The sequence below is a fragment of the Callorhinus ursinus genome, unplaced genomic scaffold (genome assembly GCF_003265705.2).
Source record: "Callorhinus ursinus isolate GAN/ISIS: 27379988/994484 unplaced genomic scaffold, GSC_fseal_2.0 scaffold17, whole genome shotgun sequence".
Lineage (NCBI taxonomy): Eukaryota > Metazoa > Chordata > Mammalia > Carnivora > Otariidae > Callorhinus > Callorhinus ursinus.
In genome coordinates, this window is record NW_027397079.1 from 29,304,807 (window position 1) to 29,323,379 (window position 18,573).

General features: G+C 35.4%; 1 protein-coding gene across 1 annotated transcript in view; it reads left to right on the plus strand.

Annotated features, from left to right (window-relative positions):
• NRG1 (neuregulin 1) overlaps nt 1-18,573 on the plus strand; it is a 1,085,273-nt gene that overhangs the window by 35,887 nt on the left and 1,030,813 nt on the right. The window lies entirely within an intron of this gene.

Consider the following 18,573-nt stretch of genomic DNA (forward strand, 5'->3'; position numbering starts at 1 on the left):
TATTTTTAATAAGAATACTGCTTTATTACTAATGGTGATTATAATGTTTTTAGCTGTTAATAGTTTATGTGTGATTTTTAAGCTTCATGATGGGGAATAAATAACTAAAATAGTATATGAACATTTTCTTTCCTAATTAACCTACTTGGAATAAAATTGTTCCAGAACTTTGTATTGCCTTACAATCTTATTCCATACTGTCTTTGCATGTGCTGACTCTTCTGCTTTAAGGCTCTTGACCATGTCCTTTTCTCAGTGAGACCTATTTTTACCATTAGATTTAAAATTGCAGTCCTCTCCCCAAACTACCTACTCTACTACTTGATTTTCATCTCTTGATCAATATGCAATAATATACTATGCATTTTATTTATCCATTGTGTTTGTTCTCTAATAGAAGATAAGCTCCCTAGGAGCAAGTATTTTCATCTGTTTTGTCACTGCTTTATCTCTACTGTCTGGAACAGTGTGACACATTATAGGTGCTTAATACATTTTTATTAAATGTAAATATAATGTCAGTAGATATCAGATTTTTATGGAATGCACTTTCAATATCCATGATACAAAATCAATGAACTATGATTAGAAGGTATAAATGTTCTGCAAATATTTTAATTTTAAGTTTTTATTTTAATTCCAGTTAACATACAGCATTATGTTAGTTTCAGGTATACAGTATAGCAAGCAAACATATTTAATGGTGAAAATCAAAAGCCTTCCTTTTTAATATTGGAAACAAGGTAAGACCTTCTTAATCAACAAGACTATTTCTTTGCAGCATTTACATAGGAAGTTCTAATTAAAATAATGCAGGAAGAAAAAGAAAGAATTCTTAGCATTATTTCTTCTCCAATGTTATCACTAGTCATTGAGGATATTTTGTCCATGTAGAAAAACCAAAAGAATCTACAGGTAAAGTATTAGAATGAATAAAAGAGGTTAGCAGGTCTGCTGCAAACAAAATCAATATACAAAATCAATTTCATTTCTTTACTCTGCTCTAACTATTTAGAAAAGACAACAGAATACCATTTATAGTATTATCATAAGTAGAAAGTACCTAGAAAGAACTCTAACAAAAATGGGCAACATCTGTACGGAGAAAATTATAAAACAAAGACACTTAAGAAAACCTAAATGAAGGGAGAAATAAATAATATTTATGAATAGAAAATTTCAGTCTATAGATGTGATTCTCCCCAAATTGTTTTAGAAAATTTGTGAAGCTAAAATGAAAATCCCCTTACCTCCCTCCCCAACATGGAACAGATAAGCTAATTACTACCTGCAAATGGAAGAATCAATGTGGAGATATGACCTACCAGATATTAAGTTTCACTATTATAAAACATAGCAATTAAGACAGTATAGTACTGAGAAGACATAGAAAAATAGATAATTGGAAGAGAATAGAGGATCCAGGAGCACATCCTGGAAACTTTCCTTATGAAGTCTTGGCTCTGAGACCGATGGAAAAAAGAAAGAATTGTCAACAAATGGTACTGTGACAATTGATTATATATGTGGGGAAAAAATGGACACCACCTCATATCATGCATAAAATAATCAATTCAGGTTATATAAGGCAAAACTAAAACTTGTTAGGAAAAATATATTTTTTATAACTCTGTAAAGGCAGTAAGCATTGGCCATGAAGGGAAAGGGTTAATTTAAGTATGTTAAGAACTATTCATCATGGGACTTAAGTAAAAAAACAAAAAACCCCCGAAACCACCACAACCTGGGAGGAGATATGTATATATTACTGAAAAAAGATAAGGATGGAGAATAAAGAACAAGTCTATGTTAAAAAGACCAACAATCCTAAACACAATAGGCAAAAGACTGAAATAGTACCTTGCAAAAGAGAAAACACAAATGGCCAAAAAAAATCATATGAGAAGATATGCAACCTCATTAGTAATCAAGGAAACGTAAATTTAAACCACTATGACATACCATTTCTCAGCATTTTAGAAAAACTGAAGTCAGCAATAACAGGAGCTGCAGAATTTGGGAGCTCATAGACTGATGGAGAGAAATTAAGTTGTTAAAGCTAATTTGGAAAACACTTGGGCTTTTTCTTGTCAAGTGTAAGATACCAATTCCACTCCCAGGTACATACTCAGGAGAAAGGCTTATGCATACAACCAGATGACCATAATATTTACAAAATAATTGTTTAAGAATTTCTTAGGCAGACTTTGTTATTTTTTATTTGCTCATTAATATATTCTCTATTGAGGCATAAACTGACAAAGTTGTAAAATATTTGAAACTGCATTGTGATGACTTGGTACATGTATAAAGTGTGAAAGGGTTTCTCTCATCTAGCTAATTAACCTAGCCAATGACATAGTTTAAGATAAAGCGTAGTAATACCCTGAAATTACCTCCCACTGTGAACACATCTGCAGCTTCAAATGGAATAATTTCATCTGAAGTCCTGAAAACTAGATGAACAGTGCCTCCACAGTGAAAGATAAAAGGGCCACATCAAGATGGGTAGGAGAGACGGTTATGCTCTTGCCCAAAACCCCGCCCCAGGCATAGCAACCCACAATCAGGAGGGATCCCAAAAATATGGGACTTTTCCCTGAGGTTCAAGAGGTTTATGCCCCACATCAGGTACCCAACCTTTTGGGTTCTGAACTAGAGAGACAAACCCCCAGAATGTAAAATCATAGGGGATATATCCAGGAGAACCATAGAACTGTAGAGAATGGAGAACCTACCAGCTAGAAAACAATTACCAAAATGGCAGTAAGTACGTTTCTATCAATGATTACTTTAAATGTAATGGATGAAATTTTCCAAAATACAGAGTGGCTGAATAGATTAAGAAAAAAAAAAGACTATATGCTGCCTGAAACACTCACTTCAGAAGTAAGGACACATACAAAGTGAAGGGATTATGAAGGAAAGTGGAGGAAGAAGATGTTCCATGCATATGAAAATGAAAAGATAGATGGTATAGCTGTATTCATTTCAGATGAAATAGACTTAAAGATTGTAATAAAAGAGAATTACCTTACTTAATGATAAAGGGGTCAATCCAGTAAGAAGATCTAACATTTATAAATACATATGCACCCAACATAGGAGCACCAAAATGTATAAAGTGAATATTAACAGACCTTAAGGGAGAAATTGAAAGCAATACATTAATAGTAGGGGACTTTAACACCCCACTTACATCATTGAATAGATCATCCAGACAGAAAATCAATAAGGAAATGTCAACCTTAACCCATTAGACCAGATGGACTTAATAGATATATGCAGAATGCTTCAGCCAAAAGCAGCAGAAGACACATTCTTGTCAAGTGCACATGGAATATTCTCCAGGATAGATCATGTTAGGCCACGAAACAAGTCTCAGTAAATTCAAAAAGATTGAATCTATATCAAGCATCTTTTCTGACCATAGTGGTTGAAACTAGAAATCAATACAAAAAAACCCCACAAAAATGTGGAAATTGAGCAATATATTACTAAAAAACCAAGTCATTGAAGAAATCAAAGGAGAAATCAAAATATACATAGGGACAAATGAAAACAGAAATGATATACAAAAATTTATGGGATGCAGCAAAAGCAGTTATAAGAGGGAAGTTCATAGCAATACAGGCCTACCTCAAGAAATAAGAAGTATTTCAAATAAGAAAAACTAACTTTACACCAAAAGAACTAGAAAAAGAAGGAAAAACATGAAACCCAAAATTAATAGAAAGTAGTAAGTAACAAAGATTGGAGTAGAAGTAAATGAAATACAAAGTAGGAAGAATAGAAAAGATCAATAAAACTAAGAACAGATTCTTTGAAAAGATAAACAGAATAGAGAAGTGTTTAGCTAGATTCACCCAGAACAAAAAGGGCTCAAATAAAATCAGAAATGAAATGGAAGTTATAACTGATACCATGGAGTTACAAAGGCTCGTAAGAGATTATGAACAATTATACACCAACAAACTGGACAACCTAGAAGAAATAGGTAAATTCAGTCTTCTATGTCTGAATTCCAAGACTGAAATTCCAATCTTCCAAGACTGAATCAGGAGGAAATAGGAAATCTGAGCAGGCTGATTACCAGTGTAGAGAGTAAATCAGCAATCCAAAACCTCTCAACAAACAGATGACCAGGACCAGATGACTTCACTGGTGAATTCTGTCAAACATTCAAAGAAGATTTAATACCTATCCTTCTCAAACTCTTCAAAAAAAAACTGAAGAGGAGGGAAAGCTTCTAAACTCATGAGGCCAGCATCACACTGATAATAAAACCAGACAATAACACCACACACACAAAAAGAAAATTACAGGCCAATATCCCTGAGGAACATATATGGAAAAATCTTCAACAAAATATTAGCCAGCTGAATTCAACAATACGTTAAAAGGGTCATACATCATGATCAAGTGGGTTTTATTCCAGGGTTACAAGGAGGATTCAACATTTACAAATCAATCGTGATAAACATACATATAAACAAGATAAAAGATAAAAAACATCTCAATAGATGCAGAAAAAGCATTTGATAAAATTCCACATTGATTTATGGTAAGACCTCTTAATAAAGTGAGTATAGAGGGAATGTACCTAAACATTCTAAAGGCCATATATAACAACCACACAGTACCTAAACATTCTAAAGGTCATATATAACAATCATCTTCAATGGTGAAAAATTTTTTCTTCCCAATTGTGGGAACAAGACAAGGATGACCACTATCCCCACTTCTATTCAATACAGTATTGGAAGTTTTAGCCACACCAATTGGACAAGAAAAAGAAATAAATCTATAATGGAAAAGGAAGATATAAACCTATCAGTATTTGCAGATGACGTGATATTCTATAAAGAAAACCCTAAAGACTAGCAGCAAAAAACTGTTAGAGCTAATGAATTGAGTAAAGTTGCAGGATCAAAATCAATATACAGAAATCTGTTGTTTCTATATACAAATAATGAACTATCTGAAAGAGAAACCAGAAAACAATCCTCTTCACAGTTGCATCAGAAAAAGTGAAATACCTAAGAATAAATTTCACCAGAAGGTGAAAAGATCTGCACACATGGAAAAGTATAAGATACTGATGAAAGAAATTGAAGATGACACAAATAAATGGAAAGATATTCCATATTTGTGGATCAGAACAATTAATATTGTAAAAATGTCTGCACTACCCCCAAAACAGATTCAGTGCAATCTCTATCAAAATTCCATGGCAGTTTGCAAAGAAAAGAAAAACAATCCCAAAATTTATGGAACCACAAAAGACCCTGAATAGCGAAAGCAATCATGAGGAAGAACAAAGCTGAAGGCATCATGCACTCTGATTTCTATATTACAAAGCTATAGTAACCACAGCAATATGCTATTGGCATAAAAATAGAATACATAACATCAATGGAACAGAATTAGAGGTGCCAGAAATAAACCCACATTTACATGGTCAGTTAATTTACCAAAAAAGTTGCAAGAATATACAATGGGGAAATCTCTCTCGTAAATGATGTTGGGAAAACTGGACAGATACAGGCAAAAGAATGAAATCGGATCACATCTTTTACCATATACAAAAATTAACTCAAAGTGGATTAAAGATTTGAATGTAAAGCTTGAAACTTCAAAACAAGTCCTAGAAGAAAACATATGTGGTAAGCTCCTTGACATCAGTTTTAGCATTGGTTTTTGAATATGACCCCAAAGGCAATGACAATGAATGAAAAATAAACTATTAGGGCTACATTAAAGTAGAAAGTTTCTGCACAGTGAAGGAAGCCATCAACAAAATGAAAAGGCAACTACTGAATGGGAGGAGATATTTGCAAATCATATATCTGATAAAGGGTTAATATCCAAAATATATAAAGAACTTCTACAACTCAATAGCCAAAAACATTCAATTAAAAAATGGACAGAGAATCTGAATAGTCATTTTTTCTAACAAAGACCTACAGATGGCCAGCAGACACATGAAAAGATGTTCAACCTCACATCATCAAGGAAATGCAAATCAAAACCACAATGAGATACTGTTTCACACCTGTCAGAATGGCTATTATCAAGGAGATAAAAAATAACAAGTGTTGGCAAGGATGTGGAGAAAAGGGAACCCTTCTGCTCTGTTGGTAGGAATGTAAATTCATGCAACCACTATGGAAAACAGAGTTTTCTCAAAAATTAAAAATAGAACTACTGTATGATTCAGTAATTCCAATTTTAGGTATCTATCTAAAGAAACAAAAACATGAATTCAAAAAGATACATGCATAACCAAGATATGGAAACAACCTAAGTGTCCACTGATAGATGAATGGATAAAGAAAATGTGTTTTATATAAATATATGTGTATATGCACACAATGTAATACTCAGCCATCAAAAATGTTATCGTGCTATTTGTGATAGTATAGAGGGACCCTACAGGGTATTATGCTGAGTGAAAAAGTCAGAGAAAGACAAAGACTGCATGATTTCACTTATAAGTGGAATCTAAAAAACAAAACAAATGTTTAATTGTGGTACACACTAAACTAACATATGTTAATTATACTTTAATAAAAACATGTATTACCTCATATACTTATTTATATGTAAACTTGTATGTATATCACTTATATGTATCCTATACATACATATTTTCGTGACAACTTTTTTCTGTTAGCAAATTTCAGTTATACCATACCGTGTTATCAACTACAGTTACTATTTTATACATTAGAGCCTTAGACATTATTCATCTTATAGCTAAAAGTTTATAGACTTCACTTTTAGAGCAGTTTTAGGTTCACAGCAAAATTGAGAGTTTGCATGTACTACCAGTCCCCACATAGGTACAGCTTCCTCCATCATCAACATCCCTCACCAGCAAAGTATATTTGTTACAGTTGATCAGTGTACGTTGATGCATCATTATCACCTGAAGTCCATATTTTACATTAGGATTTACTCTTGGTTTTGTACATTTTATGGGTTTTGACTAATGTATAATGACCTTTTCCACCATTATAGCATCATAGAGAAAAGTTTCACTGCCCTAAAAATCCTCTATGTTCAAGCTATTTGTTCCTCTCTCCCCTGGTGACCACTGATCTTTTTACTGTCTCCGTAGTTTTTCTTTTTCCAGAAAATCGTATAGTTGGAATCACAGAGTATGTATGTAGCTTTTTCAGACTGGCTTCTTTGACTCAGTGATATGCATTTAAAGATTCCCCCATGTCTTTTTATGGCTTGGTGACTTATTTCTTCTAGTGATAAATAATATGCCATTGTCTGAATATACCACAGCTTATGTGTTCATTTGCTGAAGGGCATTTTGGTTGCTTCCAAGTTTTGGTAATTATGAATGAAGCTGTTCTAAACATCCATGTGCAGGTTTGTACGTAGACATAAGTTTTCAGCTCCTTTGGGTAAAGGAGTACAATTGCTGGATCATATGATAAGAATGAATATGTTCAGTTTTCTAAGAAACTGCCCAACTATCTTCCAAAATCGCTGTACCATTTTGTATTTCCAGAAGCAATGAATGAGAGTCCCTGTCACCTTACATTCTTGCCAGCATTTGGTTTTGTCAGTGTTTGTATTTTAGTTTTTGTAATATCGTTTTTAATTGGAGGGAAAAAAATCTCATGTTTATTAATAGAATGATTTTAAAAATTGAGAGTTGTGATATAATAAAATGGCATAAAACTTCACACACACATTGTACCAAAGCCGATTTGCAGGTTTTGATATTGTACTATAATTAGGCAAGATGTAACTTTTGGAGGAAACTGGGTGAAGGGTACATAGGACATTTCTGTACTATTTTGCAACTTCTTATTTTTTTTTTTTAAAGATTTTATTTATTTATTTGACAGAGAGCACAAGTAGGCAGAGCGGCAGGCAGGGGGAGAGGGAGAAGCAGGCTCTCTGCTGAGCAGGGAGCCTGATGCAGGGCTCGATCCCAGGACCCTGGGACCATGACCTGAGCTGAAGGCAGCCGCTTAACAGACTGAGCCACCCAGGTGCCCCTTCTTTGCAACTTCTTGTATATGTATAATTTTTTTTCAAAATAAAAAGATAAACAATTTGAGAGTTGTCTCCTTGTAGATGAAATGCTATCCAGCCTTGAAAACAATAAACTATTGATAAAAACTACAGGGCTGTCTCTTAAAACATGTTGAGTAAAAAAGCTGTTTGCCTGAAAAAAGATATAGTATAAAGCTCAAAACACACAACATAAACAATATGTTATTTTGAGATACAACTGTGATAAAACTATTTAGGAAAGCAAGTGAATGATAAGGAACAAAATAGATGATTGTGTTTATCTAAAGGGGTAAGGGAGGGTGTGTGAGCAAAATAATGCATTCAAGGGTCCTTAAAGATAATTTGTAATGTTCTTTTTCTTAAATTTTTACTATTTTATAGCAACTCATTTAAGAAGACTTAAAAATGTATAAACCTGATCTTTAGTATTTAATAATCACCTTTATTGAAAATAAAACTAAGTTAAATTCAGTGAAATTTGAACTTTTTTAAATAAAGATTTTATTTATTTAAGAGAGAGGAAGAGGGGGAGAGCACAGAGGGAGAAGCAGACTCCCTGCTGAGCAGGGAGCTCGATGTGGGGCTCGATCCTGGGACCCTGAGATCATGACCTGAGCCAAAGTCAGACACTTAACTGACTGATCCACCCAGGTGCCCCCCTAATTTAAACATTTTTTTAAAGATTTTATTTATTTGAGAGAGCACAAATGGGGGTGGGGGGACAGGCAGAGGCAGAGGGAGAAGCAGGCTGCCCACTGAGCAGGGAGCTTGATGCAGGGCTTGATCCTAGGACTCCGGGATGATGACCTGAGCCAATGTCAGATGCTTAACAGACTGAGCCATCCAGGCGGCCCCCAAATTTAAATGTTTTTTGATAGAGCATATAATTATAGAGCAGTCTAAGAGAGAGGATTGGGTTCTTGCTTCAGTTCTGGTCTGACCCTAATTTTGGGTAAGCTGGTTTTGGTCAATGGTTCTTGAAGGGTCATCTCTGGGCCAGCAGCATCAGTACTACTTGGATATTTGTTGGAAAAATAAATTCTCAGACTTCAGCCCAGACCTACCTTCTGGGCAAAGGGCCCAGCAATCTCTATTTTAACATGAACTCATTATGTGATCCTGATGTGCACTGTCTTTTGAGAACCACTAGTAAGTTTAATTTTTTTCATCCATAAACTTAGACGATAAAACTAGAGCTGCTTTCCCAAAGTGGGGTAGATAAAAACCCATCATGTGTAAGATGTTTTTAGGTGATATACATGTCAGCATTTAAAATATCACTATGTATTTTAATGTTTTTTTTAGAATAATATAGCTTACCAAACCTATAAGTTCACTGATATTACTGCTTCATATATGGCTAAATTTAAAAAGAAAAAAAGGGAAGAAACCTACTTGAACCTAATGTGAATATTAAGCGAAAATATTAATGTGGAGAATATTACATAGGAGAATAATATAAAATTCATAGTTCTCAAATACTGAGGTTTCAGTAATCCTGAAGTGGATGAATTTATATATTTATTAGTTTCAGAGGTAGAATTTAATGATTCATCAGTTGCATGTAACACTTGGTGCTCATTACATCAAGTGAATCTTGAAGTGGATGAATTTTTAAAATATTTTCCATTCTAGGGGAGCTGGCTGGCTCCGTTGGTAGAGTATGTGACTCTTGATTTTGGGGTTGTGCATTCAAGTCCCATGTTGGGCATAGAGCTTACTTAAATATTTCCCATTCTAAAATTATGAGCTTTATATGCCTATTTTTCTTAGTTTTGCCTCTTTAATTTTACTTTTAAAATTCAAGTTAATTATTAAAAAATTAGTCTTTGCAGCTTGTGCTGGGAGGGGAATGGTCTGTTGATGTGCTTTTGTATTGGGAGTATGTATCTGAGATTCACAGTTTAACCATAGCTAATGGGCAGTGTGGATAATTGACATGCAAATCATCCAAATGAAATACATTAAAGAGAAATCTGGTTTGAAAATACCATTTAATTTTAGAAGCATTTTTTTTCCTTTCATAACTTGAAGTATTTATAGTGGGATAGGCAGATGTTTTTATAAAAAAAATGATGTGAGATTTGGGGGCAGTAAGAAACATTTTGATATTTAGGGATTTATACTCTGTAAAAGTCTACCCAAATTATAAATAGCTACAACATAACCAGCATTTTCAACTGGTATTTTTAATAGCTTTATTGAGGTATAATTCACATACCACACAGTTCACCCATTTGAAGTGTACAATTCAGAGTTGTGCAACCATCACCACCATGTACAATTTAGAATGTTTTCATCATCCCCAAAAGAAACCCAATATCTACTAGCAGTTACTCCCCATTCCTTCACTCCTAACTGGAGGCAATGGATTTGCCTATCTGCCTATGTCATATAAAGAGGCTCATACAATATGTGGTCTTTTGTGACTGGCTTCCTTGACTTTTTATATTTTCAGGGTTCACCCACATTGTAGCATGTATCAGTACTTTATTCTTTTTGTTGCTGAATAATATGCCCTCATATTGATAGACTATGTTTTGTATATCCATTCAAAAGCTGATGGATGCTTGGGTTGTTTCCACTTTTTGGTTATTGTGGTTAATGCTATTATGAACATGCACATGCAAGTTTTTTTGTGTTTTTATTTCTCTTGGGTTTATACCTAGGAGTGAAATTGCTGGGTTAGGTTATGACTGTTTTTAAAATTTTAAGGAACTGGCTAGATTTAAAAAGCATTTTTGTTCAAAATAAAATTACAATTTTACTTAAAACAAAATATATTCTTTTAATAAGGCACCAATTTTGTTAATGCTTTTATACAAAATATCTTTCAAATTCTGTTTGGCAAAAAATCACTAAAACACATGTTTTTGAAAACAGCTCATAAACCGTTATTCTGCATCCCAGTTTATAAGCATTTATCAAAATTGTCCCATCCTTCTGTGACATGTTTCTTTGCATATTTTATTGCTGCCTGTGTCATTTAGCATTTAGGGAAAAAATGGCACAGAATCTGCTTCCTGAGCTGATGATGGAATTCATGTGTTTTCTGGGGTTGACTTTTACAAATTATAGGTTGTTAAGAAAACGATGGTAATTTTCTTTTTCTTTTAAAATTCCCATTTCAACAATAATAAAAAACATATTTTTAAAATAAAAAATAACATTTTGGGGTCTAGCTACATCTGACACTTCTACCTTATGTGCTGTACTACTTAGTAATAATATTTTGAAGTTTTAGGAAGAAAAGCTTTTTTGTCTAATGAGATTTTATGTTCAGTAAGTTGTTAATGTTTGACTTTGTCACAATGCTTTCTTAAAGGATTCTGTACCAAATTAGCTACCTTTAGATTCCTTCTCAGGGTGTTTCCTTTTTATATCTACTTACAAAATTAGGTTTTAGTACCTTGTTAGAAAGGAGTATTCGGGGGGGGGGAAGAAAAACCACTAAATGCAGGGAGCAGCTGGAGTAATAGAGAAGTGAGAGCATAGAAAAAAGATGCTTCTCAGAGAAGAGAAAGAAAAAATAACAATTAGATTTGAATGGATAAGATTGGTTTATCGACAAAGCAATACAGTAAGGAAAAACAAAAAGAATAATAAGGTGGCACGAGGCATTCAGTTCCTTGTAAACAAGACCAGACATACTCTTAATATCTGAATATAGAACTGTATGATTCTATACATACATCAGCTGAAACCATCCTTAATTGTACTTCTGGTAGGGATAACCTACCTTATGCATACCAGAGTAGAGTAATGAATTTTTATAATGAAGACTGGAAGCTTCACAGTTTGGGTCATCTGGGAAATAGACTCTGAGACCTGATTTAGTGTGTTATTTATTAACAGGTGTCAACGCAGTGGAAGGCAGGCAGAGGAGTCAGTATTGGGCAGAGACAAAAGTCAAGGTGTCCCCTTGCCCAATAACATAGGGAGCTTTAGAGCTGAAATGGTTTATTGGTGTAGTCCCATGTTGTGCCAAGATGGCCAAATCTTTACTTTTTTTTTTTTTTTTTTTTTTTTTTTTTAAAGATTTTGACAGAGAAAAAAAAGCAGGTGGAGTGGCAGGGAGAGGGAGAAGCAGACTCTCTGCAGAACAGGGGGCTCGATCCCAGACCTGGATCCCAGGACCCTGAGATCATGACCTGAGCTGAAGGCAGACGCTTAACCAACTGAGCCACCCAGGTGCTCCCTGCTCCACCCCGCCCCAAATGTCCAGATCTTTATACCCTACCTCCATCAGTCAGTGAATAAGGCTGTCCTTCATTTGACCTTGGGTTATGCACTCTCTGAAGCTCAGGTAACTCTAATTCCTAAAGAATCACAGCTGGGACTGTCCTCTGACAACCCTCTTAACAGCAGGGACAGGAAGAAGTTCTTGAAGCCTGGTCCCAGTGCAATTTCTCCCATATCCACCGTACTATGTCAGTCACTATCCCCTTAACTTTTACAAAAGCATTTTAAAAATATTTTTTTCTTTCTTTTTAAATTTTATTATGTTATGTTAATCACCATACATTACATCATTAGTTTTTGATGTAGTGATCCATGAATCATTGTTTGCATATAACACCCAGTGCTCCATTCAATATGTGCCCTCTTTAATACCCTGCTTATAAAAGTAGTATAATTACACATCTTAAGTGTGCATTTAATGTGGAAATGGTTAAATACATTATTGTACAACTTTAAAGTTAGAGACCTTGGGGCATTAAAATAAGATGAAGTACATCTATGTATACTGACAAGAAAATCTGCCATATTATCACAGAATGAAAATCACTAGGTTGCAGAACTATATATTCATTTACAGTACGGTTCTGGTTTTATTTACAAAAGCTATACAAGTGCATACAACACATAGACACACATACATTCACTGAAGTTTTCACCTCCTGAAGATTGGATTGGGGTGAGCAAGAAGAGAGGAATGGTAATCCCCCCTTTTTTCCTGTATTATTTGAAATTGTAATGCATTTGGTATAGTTGTGTGCTCAGTTGATGTGTGTTTTCTATTGGTGATGTAACAAATGGGCACAGATTTGGCTTAAAACTGAATTCTAAGATGGGTCTCATTTGGGCTAAAATCAAGATGCCAGCAGGGTACTGTTCCTTCATGGAGCCTCTAGGGGAGGATCCAGTTTCTTGCCTTTTCCAGCTTCTAAAGTCTGCCTGCATTCCTTGATGTGGCCCCTTTCCTCCATCTTCAAAGACCACAGAGTGGCATCTTCAAATCTGTCTCTTCTGCCTGTTTCTTTCATATAAAAGGATTCTTGTGATTACATTGGGTTTACTCAGGTAATCTAGGATAATCTTATTTTAAAGTCAGGTGATCAGGAACCCTAATTCCATCTGCATACTTACTTCCAGCTTGCCATGTAACATAACCTCTTCACAGGTTTCACGGGATAGGCATAGACATCTTTGGAGGGCCTTTATTCTGCCCACCACTAGTAAAACAGTGGCCTTGCAACCTGCATACTAGCTGTTCCTCCTAATTTTTTTTAAAGATTTTATTTATTTATTTGACAGAGCGCGTCGGGGAGAGCGACAGGCAGAAGGAGAGGGAGAAGCAGGCTCGCAGAGTAGGGAGCTGGATGTGGGGCTTGATCGAGGACCCCAGGACCATGACCTGAGCTGAAGGCAGATGCCTAACAACTGAGCCACCCGGGCACCCCTGTTCCTACTTCTTATTCAGATGATATCAGTTAAGAAAAAAAATGGATGTACAAATATGTAATTCACTTCTTGTTCCTTAACTTATATGGTATTAATAAAGTTTAGTAAGACATCATATAAGCAAAATCATCTTGGTTAGAAAAATGTATATCTTATGGTCTTGTATGGTTTTTCCATGCTGGCTTCTATTAGAGTCCTTACTAGTGAAATGTAATCATTACTCTCCTAGTCTCTCTCCCACTTTTTGGGGAGATACACTTGAAAGTGAGGGCTATATTCTTTAACTTCAATTTACCTGTCCATTCAAAGAATATTTATTAGGCACTTTATGTGTGCCAAATATTTTTCTGAATGTTCTGATATATCTGTAGAGAAAAACCAACAAAAATTTCAATTCTGTAGTGGGAGAAGACATTTATAAGAGGTGATGAATGAAAAACTAGAACAGGTCAAGGATTGAGAGTGCTAGGGTCAGGGATTGCTTGCAATTTTAAATAGGTTATCTGAGTAGTCCTCATTAGGATGATATTTGATTAAAGACTTTTAAGGACTTTTAGGAGTCACTGGGGAAATTGTGTTGAAGGCAGAAGGAACAGCCAGTGTAAAGTCTCTATGGCAGGAACATTCTAGGACTGTTCAAGGAGACTATGTGTGTATTTGGCTATGCTATTGAACACAGCTGAAGGATGCCAAGGGTGGAAGCAGGAGACCACCTCATTGAAGTCATACTGGAGAGAGATTATGTGGCTTGGACCAGAGTGTAGCAGTGGAAGTGAGGTGAAGTCATCAGATTGTGGATATGCTGTCCTCTGAGGATGGGGCTAATAAGCTTGTTGATAGCTTGGATGTGGGATAGGAAAGAAGGAGGTATTAAGGATGACATCGGTGTTTTCAGCTTAACTAGGAGGATAAAGTTGCCATCAACAGACAGGGAAGGCTATGGGAAGGGCAGGCTTGATACAGAAGATCTGTAGTTAGTGTTGGGCTTGTTCAAAGTTTGAGGTCCTCTAAGACTTCTAATAGCAGAAGAGTAGGCAATTCCATATGAATCTGGAATTCAGGAAAGACATCTGAAGTATATGTAAATATGGGAGTTGTTAGCATACAGTAGGTGCTAATTAAACCAGGAGACTGAGGCCGCCAGATAAGCAGGTGTAGACTGACTTGAGAACTAGACTACAGTCTGAATCTTGGGACTCTCTAGTATGGAGAGACGGGGGCATGGAGGGGAAGCCAGCTAAGGAGGCTGAGATGAAACCCCAGTACCAAGCACACTGCTTGGTGTGGTGGATAATAGGTGTTTATTTAGTGGGTAAATGCACAAAGAGGAGGTAAAGTAGCATAGAGCAACGGTGAATTTTATTTCTCTAGGTGGAAGATATTAAAGGGTGAAAATAGAATCAATTTTTATCTATATCAGTGAATGGGTGGGGAGAGTGAGTCATGGAGATTAGAGTAAAAATAGATCTGTTCTTTCTATTCTATAAATATATATATATGAAAAATAATAACCATTCATTTTAGTAAGTTGAATTTTTTCCCAATGCAATTATTTTTAATTTTCATGGTACTAAATATGCTGGTGTGAGAAAATGTGTAAAAATGTCCCTTCTGTATAGAGGTGAATCCAGTTTTTAAGATTGGTGATTTCTATCATTTGTGAATATACTTTAGTGTAGCAACTTAAGGAGTTAAAACTAGTTTTAGACTAACATAACATAATAAAATAAAATAAATAAAAAATTATCTCATATGTATCTGTATTCTTCACCTAAAGTAGTTTTACAACTGTAAAGCTGATGATTTTTATTCATGTGATTTTGTTTCCATATATTAGATAATTTAAAAGTAGAATTTTCAACATTCTTCATGGCCATGATTGGTATTAGTGGTCATTTGGAAATTGTATTGAGGATGTATCTTGCTAGAGTATAGATGTGGGCATTTTCTTCAAGGGTTTCATATCCTAAGTTAAAAAATTAGACATTTATGGAAATGTACATAAACAATTTAGCTGGGGATATGTAAAATGATGTTAATTGAAGTTCTGATTGTCTCCTAACTCCTATCTTACTATCTCTGCTGAGAGGACAATTTATTAAAGAATTAAAGAATAGACTGAAAAGGCAGAAATATCTATTTTGACAGTATAGAAGAGGAACAGAAAATCGAACTCACAAACTTAGCTGCCTTCATGCGGATGCAGTTTCTATGAATTGGATAACTACTATAGTTACATAGTAGTTCACATTTTTTAAATTGAATTAGGTCAGCTCCATTATAATCAAAACTTGTCAATGAGAAGTAGATAGCTCAGTGTGGGGAGGCATGTGAGCTTTCTCAAGACAGGAGAGAGCCCCAAATGACTGAAAAGTAGTGAAACGTATATTAAGGGTTGACGTGTCAATAGGAATCAGCAATTTAGGAAGACTCCTCTATAACTTTGAGCCTTTTCTTGAACCAGAAATTTCAGTTTTTTATGAGAGTTTTAAATTCCCTAAAGATCCAGCCTAGGTTGGACAATTACTCGAGATCTGTTACATATTTAGCCTTAGGGAAGTTATGTGAACTGTGTTATTGCTTTTTGTTTTTGTTTATTTTTCAGTGCGGACTTTCAGAAAGGCCTTAGCCGAACTCCAGGACCAAACCTGTGATGCCACAGTCCCCCTCTGTGTTTCATTGATTCATTTGGGGACTTTGTTGTCATAGCCCTTCTCTGGGTAGTGTGTGTGTGTGGGGGGTGGGGTTTCCTTGATGTATGATTTATGAATCCTGTACTGCCTGTACTGTTTGGGCATTAGATGGAGATGGTAAATACAGAAATTGTCCTTGGAATAGAATCTGTCCTGAACTATTTTGAGAACACACACAAGGCATTTAAATTTACATCTTCAATTAAAGCATAGGGAAACCATTCACAACAAGGGTGCAGAAGTTGATGCTGTTGTTTATTGTATTATATGCTGGTTATAGACCCTCATTTTACAGTTTTTTTCTCTGAAATGCTGTAAAAAAAGAATGCCTAGCACCATAGCAACCCCCATGAAATGAGGCATATGCTGTTTCCAAGACTCACAATATGCTTTTCTGATACTGTTTGCTCATAAACATGTTTATTGTAGGTGCTGTCTGAGGCAGGGGCTGCTTTCCTATGGAAATCCTCTCTTGAGCATACTAGTTTCTGGTTCTCCTTGAGGAATAATGCAGCTGTTTTTGGCTTTTTCACCTTAGAGAATTTGACATTTTACTTATTGATAACATAGTCAATGGTAGACATGTGTCTCTATGACTTGTGACTATTCTGTTACCCTAATTTTAAAGTACATTAGAAACTCACTCTTGTATTTTGAGCTGGGAGGGAGATGAAGCACAGTGAAATAGATACTCTGTGTCCTGTAGTGATGCCTTAATTATAAATCATCATACTCTCTCTCTTAAAGTCACTGTGTATACTGGAAACGGTAATAGATGGAAAGTCTGACCAGGGATCACATTCTGGTTTTGTCATTAAAAGCTGCAAGACTTTGGTTTCAACACTTCTCTGAATGTAGAGAATTGTTAAATTACTAGGTTAAGTTTATGACATCCTTTTGGTGTAGTCGAACAGTATGTCTGCTGAATGCCCAAATATACATCCATTGCTCTAGTGGAGAAGACTATATATGTGGTAAGGGAGAGACTGCTTTTGAAGAAGGAAGAGTGAGCTTAGATGGTTAATTTGGGAATATGACTTAAAGGAAGACCTGTGAGGAAGCAATCATTTTGTAAACCTGACCTTGTGATTTAGCAAAGCTACTTGTTTTGTTTTTGTTTTTTGTGGTTTGTTTGTTTTGCACAGGAGGCCTATAAGGGGTCTTGGTGGTTGGGACCCAGTGTGTGAAAATAATGACTGGGAGCCAGTGGAGCCTAGTGACCTTGGTGGCATGTGACCCGAGTCTTTTTCATTTAGGGTCCCAGACTAGGGGGCTACAATTATCTTCTGAAAGATACTAGGCACGATTATCTTGCTGCTCTTAAGACAGTCCAAATTTTGTTTGAAGAAATGTTTTAGGGAAATGCCTCCATGTTTTGAAGGTAACTCTTGATTGTTTATTTAGCTTTTTATGTGGAGAAAGGGTATGAAATTTAGGTTGGGGAAATGATTTGAGGGAATTTCTTAGGAATAACCTATTTTAGATAGTTTGTGTGAAGAGGTGAGAATAAAGTTTTTTGTTTTTCTTAAAAAGAAACCATTCTAAGTTCAAGTATTTTATTTTCCTTAAAGATGGGGGAATAGAAAGGAGAGGTTATAGTTTGAGGATCTTATTATTTAACCGATAACCAATAGATATAAGTAACAATTATTTAGGAAGAATGACATAATGATGAAGTATTAGAAAATGTAAGAATTTTAACATTGAGGAATTGGAAGTGACTGATCACCTGATTTTATAGACAGAGTGTATCTCATTTAGTCCCCTAACTGTAAAATGGCAAAAATATTAGTTGATCCAGAGTAATTTTAAGGACTAAAAGATACTTTATTCATTCAACAAATATTTATTAAGTGCTTACTATGTGTGGAGACCTATGCATGTTCAGAGGATGTATCTGTGTGTTAGAAAAAAGAAAATCCTGGCCTTAATGGATTTGACAGACTAGGAGAGATGAGCCTTCCCCTAGTGATGACAAATGTCACGGGGACTTCCACAGTGCTCACTGCAGTGGGGTATCAGATCTAAACAGTGCCTGAGACTTGAGGAAGAGGGAGCTGAGGGGTAGGTGGGGAAGGAGGGGGAGGAGGGGGGAGGAGGGGGAGGAGCTGTGTGTCTTGGATACAAGGTGCATTCATTGTCTCATTTAATT